This window comes from Dermacentor andersoni, chromosome 10 (genome assembly GCF_023375885.2).
Source record: "Dermacentor andersoni chromosome 10, qqDerAnde1_hic_scaffold, whole genome shotgun sequence".
NCBI classification, from domain to species: Eukaryota; Metazoa; Arthropoda; class Arachnida; order Ixodida; family Ixodidae; genus Dermacentor; species Dermacentor andersoni.
The window spans coordinates 35,842,141-35,847,765 of record NC_092823.1 but is presented as its reverse complement, the minus strand read 5'-3'; positions in this window follow the sequence as shown (position 1 = coordinate 35,847,765).

The following is a 5,625-nucleotide window of genomic DNA, read 5'->3' as shown; positions in this document are numbered from 1 at the left end:
TGGCAGGTTCCACTTACAGAAGAGGCTAGTAGGTATGCGGCGTTCATTTCACCAATGGGAACGTTCCGTCCTAAAGTTTTGAGTTTTGGTTTGAAGAACGCGCCATACTGCTTTTCAAGCCTCATGGATAAAGTGTTGCGGGGACAGCAAGAATTTGCTTTACCGTATCTAGACGACGTAGCGATATTCTCCGCATCCTGGCCTGAGCATATGGCCCACTTGCGGGCAGTGCTACCCGCCTGCGCGATGCGGGCTTGACAGTCAAGGCTCCCAAGTGCCAGTTAGCACAGGCCGAGGTTGTCGACCTCGGTCACGTGATTGGACGGGGTCGTCGCCGCCCCTCTGAAATAAAGGTGGCCGCTGTGCCAGACTTCCCGCAACCGCGCACGAAGACCGATATTCGGTCGTTTTTAGGTGTCGCCGGCTACTAGCAGAGGTACATCCCCAGGTACTCTGATATCGCGGCTCCCCTGACGGATGCTCTAAGAACTAACAGAGCCCCAAACAGTCGTATGGGACGAGACAAAGGAAAGAGCTTCTAGCGCCCTAAAGAGCGCCCTAACAAGCCAGCCTGTGCTACGATCGCCCGACTACACAAAAGGGTTCGTTGTTCAGTGCGATGCTAGTGAGCGAGGCATGGGCGTTGTACTGTGCCAACGGGAAAATGGAGAAGTGGAACACCCCGTCCTGTATGCTAGTCGTAAGCTGACCAGTCGTGAGCAGGCGTACAGCGCCACCGAGAAAGAGTGTGCGTGTCTCGTGTAGGCCGTTCAGAAATTGTCATGCTACCTAGCCGGCTCGAGGTTTATCATTGAGACGGATCACTGCCCTCTCCAATGGCTGCAGACCATCTCTCCCAAAAATGGCCGCCTCCTGCGCTGGAGCCTCGCTTTGCAACAATATTCCTTTGAGGTGCGTTACAAAAAGGGGAGTCTCAACGGTAACGCTGATGGCTTAAGTCGAAGCCCCTAACGTAGGAATCAGCCTCAAAGTTGTTTGTTACGGATGTTTTTCTTCCTGAGGCAGGATTTTTAACATATTGCTTTTGTTTAGTGTTTCAAAGTGATGACGTGCTTTCTAGTGCAATTTTCCAATTTGTGGACGCGTTCTGAGTGCTGCTAGACTACTGTAAGGAACTAGGCAGTAGTATAAAAGGGGAAAGAGCCTGGCAGGGCTTAGTGAGGGTTGTGTCGTGCTTGCTGACTGGGCGGTTGAGTTTCGGCGTAGTTCTAACGCTTGCTGGGAACGAGAGAAAAATGGCAACTCTCCCGAAGTCACTTTGCAGTGTCCTGTGTGAACCTGAACGTGAGAACGAGGCCTTCTCTGTGCACTGCGCTCAAGAAACGCCGAGGGACGACCGACTTCGGTTAAGAGCATCATCGAGCGACATCCCTCCGGACAGCGGATGCAGTCCCCTGACCATCCGGATGTCCTTCTCCCGGCGGGGCGGTCTGTTACGTTTCGCCTACGACGCGCGGTATAGCCGGCGCGTATGCAACGGACGCCGGGGCTTCATTCAAAGCGGCGGACATTTTGGCCCGTTCAACGCTGCCGTAACGCCTCCTGCCAAGCGCGTCCAGGCATGTTTCAATGCCACGTGTATTCGTGTGTGTGTGTGTGTGCATGTTGGTGCCCACGCTTGTCAAAGCGCGGCAGCCGGGGAGAGGAGCTCCCCAAGTGTGAAGCGAGGAGGTCTGACCGGCGCCGGCTCGGCGGATGCGTCACTACAGTCGTCTCAACATGTCTCTCAGCGTGTCCGTGCCCCGCCGTCACATGGCCTCGACCCGTGACGTTCCTTCTTGCCCTCGACTCCGAGAGTAAGGGCCCGTACATGGTCAGTCCGCCCGTCCGTTCCGCCCTCGTCCGCCCGCGTGCGGAAGCCCAAAAGGCGGAAGGTGTCGCAAAATTCGATGCACGCTCAATCCGCACGAGCGGATCCCACGCGCACTCCTATTGGGCGACGCGGCCTGTTGACAGCTGGCAACCGTTCGGCGGAGCAAAGGTGTTCAAGGTTGGCAACGACCTTTGACAGCAGACGACACTGGCATATTTTTGCAGATGTGATTTCAAGTTTCCCCGTTCCGGTGAAAATGCGACTCTACGCTGCCACATTCTGTTCTGCAGCCGTATGTGTTGCATTGGCACCGTCATCCTTCTTCGAAACATTGCACAGTCGTCTTATCTGCGCCACCTTTTACAGATAGATGTATTGCAATCGCATCACGTCGCAACACGCGACGTATTCTCGGATGATTACTTTCAGTGCGCGCTGCCTCGGCTGGTTGAACAAAACCTCTCTAATTATCCAACGTGCTGCGTTCTGCGTCACGCGAAACTGATAGTGTCGCCGGAAGCGCGGTGGCGCGGTTTCTGAGTGCTAGTGACAGCTTGCAAGAATATGGAACACACGCACATCTGTGGCGGAATGCATTTGCGTAGGTTGCCAAGACGCACCTTTTTGCTACTGGGCCGGTATTTTCTAGCGATGCCTTTTCCGATTCTATGCCTTTACAGGCTTTTCGCGCTTGGCCGCTGGTCAGAGCGACGGTCTGCCCACATTATCAACGCGATCAGGCGGCCGTGTGTGGTGGATAATATGAATAGGATAGAATAAGGCATAAGGCATTGCTACAAAATAGCGGCCCAGAGCACACGTGTGAGGCTCCGAGTACAGCTTGCTGATACGCTTGCTCGTGCTTTTTTTTTTCACTCTGCCAATTTTAAGAGAGTGCTTAAAGCAGTTGGATGTATGGAATGCCTTTTCCTTTTTTACAGATATAAAGGCACCAAAGATGAGGCATGAAACATGCACCTTAGAAATTTAATACTTGCTGCTTGTAAACTTTCTAAACAAAATATAACCTTAAATGATGTGCTCAGCGATGAATGAAGTTCTCACCGTGTGCAAGAAGGTTGTGCATAAGTGGTTACTTCATGCAGCAAGGAATTGAAGGTTAAGCAGTGAGTGTACGATTCACCATGACTGGCTTAAAGCAATATGTATGTATAGCAGTGACCTTATGCAGATATAGGTATACTCATGAGATGTTTCCAAGGGGAGTATTTATTTTAAAGCATATAATTTACATTGCTGATAAGAAAACTTATTTTGAATGAAATCAAACAATTGCATTCTTTCTTGCCAGCCTGGGTGGCCAATATGTTGCCACCTTACTACTTAACATACCTAATTTAACATTTTAACAATGTAGAAACATTACCAAAGCGCACAAAATTAAGCAGTACCTTGACAGGCATGCTCCCTCTCTCACCCATGGCACCAAACAAGGATGTTCGACTTGTGACTGTTTGATACTGTCGGAATCATACATGCGTGTTCTATTTTGATTGCTCTACATATAAAAAATAAGCTCTACTCAGGTTACACGAGTTAGTTGGGCATGGGCTGCATGTTGTTTATGTATTTATGTAGTAACAACCTTGCTAGCTCATGCACAGTCATATTTTAGGAAAATGAAAAATGTATAGCATAACATAAACAGCTGGCCAGTGACTGTATTTATTTAAAAGCAAACCGAGATTATCAAGTGTAGCTTAGCAGTGAGTTCAGTGACCTCTTGTGGTGTGAAAAGGTTGATGGGTTGATGTAGTTAGTAGTTTTGTGTTTGTCTTTCTTAATTAGTTGCTGTTTTAACATGCACATGACAATGAAATGAAGGCACATAGGGCAGAAGACAGGGCCACACAAAAAGTGAGGAAACATTCATTGCCATTTTTTTATTTCCATAACAGAGCAGCGAATAGTTCCTTAGGTTCAGTTTTCTGAATAATGCACAAGGTGCTCTGCGTAAAACTGAAAGATTGTAGTGTTCTATTACCTATTCACTATTCGGGTAGCCAAATGAATGATACTCCCATTAGCACTGTGAGAGCACAGAAATTTGCAGTCAAGAGGCCGTAGTGGCTCAGCCTCTGTGCCAAATGTAAAATTGTTCCAAAGGAAAACATGCATACTGGTGAATTGGGTATGCATTCACATCTGCTATTCAAATCCACACATCACAAGTAATCTTTCATTCCTTGGCGCATTTCTCACCATTGTACAGGCTTTGTTTCAGCGCTGTGTGTGTGCAGCGATATAACTTGGTAAATCAAAGCTGTGGTTATTCAGTACACTGAAAGCAACTTTGCGTGTGGGTTAGCTAATATAATGCTCCTACATATGGGTGAGCTTAGTATAATCAGCCGCTTTGTTTACTAGTTCACTGTTACGCCTGAACTATACGTTGCCACTGGACAATGCTGTATCCCTGCAGGCACGTTAGAACAGCTTGGCCATGCACAAACAACCCTTTACATCGCACTTAAATTAAGGTGGTGTAGATTTGCTGTCACAATGTGCTTGTAAGCATAACTGCCGAGCATTCAACAAAGTGTTTGAAATGTAATGGTGGATGCTCAGGTTTGCAGGTGTCACGTTTTACATTTATAGTGCAAGGACACCAATGAACAGGGAGGATACCACACAAATGCTCGTGTTGTGACCTCGCAGTCACAATGCAAGTAGTTTTCTGTGGTTTTTAGCTATAAACATGTGAAGCAATCTGTAAATTCAAAACTGTATTAAGTAAACTGAGACACCATGAAAAGCAACATAACACTAAGGTGTACACATTTTTTTGTCACATCAGCTCTTTGTGGTGCAGGTCAAATATGTATACACACTATTTGTAGCTGAAAACAGCATGCATCAAATTTAGAGCTCGGAATGTTCAATGCAAAAGATTTTTAATGTGTCAGACATACATATGGTACCTTGTGCAATGCTTTGCACACAGATAGCTATGCTTAGCACAACTTGAGTAGCACATTCATAAGGGACTACTACATGCAAAATCCGTTTTGCACCTCTCCTTTGATATTCTACCCTCCGACACAGAAGTACAGACTGGAATTTTTCTTTATGTCAATATTTAAAAGGCAAACAAGTTTTTGGCATCACAGGTCTCAGTCTCCCACACAGGGCACTTATTGCATGTTCTGAATGTGCATTAATTGCCGATGGTATATCTTCTATTGTGAGATGGTTTGTTCGACATAGTTTTACCCGTTTATTTTTGAACTTACCCACAAGTTCTCTGCCCTACTTGTATGTACCTCCTTCAGTACTGGTATCTGTGCTGTGCCTTCATTAGCGCAGTAAATGTTGTGAAAGCTGTTAATTCATAAAGTAGGAAGCCTATCCAATATAATCAAGAAAGTTGCAGGCAAGGTAATCACGACAAACCAGCTGAGACGGTGGTACTATTCTACTTGTTTTCGCTTGTGATAGCACAAGTGTTCCCACTTGTGCTGCTAGATGGTTGTGACTGATATGCTCACGAAGGTTTGGGTCATTCACATTTCAAGGGATGAGTAACTGTTACATACGTGCATCATCTTCCTCTGCCTATATCAATGACTTAACTATATGTGGCAGGTTTAGCTGTGTGATTATTGGTGTAGCTGAAGTGATGTATCACACATAGTTTCCGCGCACTACCCAACTGGTGAAAAGCATGCAGGAATTGGTCTTTGAGCTATTGGTTCAGTGGTGGCTTTCCACTAAACTGACTGTTGAAGAGGCAGATTTCACTTCATCGAAAGGCCCATGTGAAAATTAGC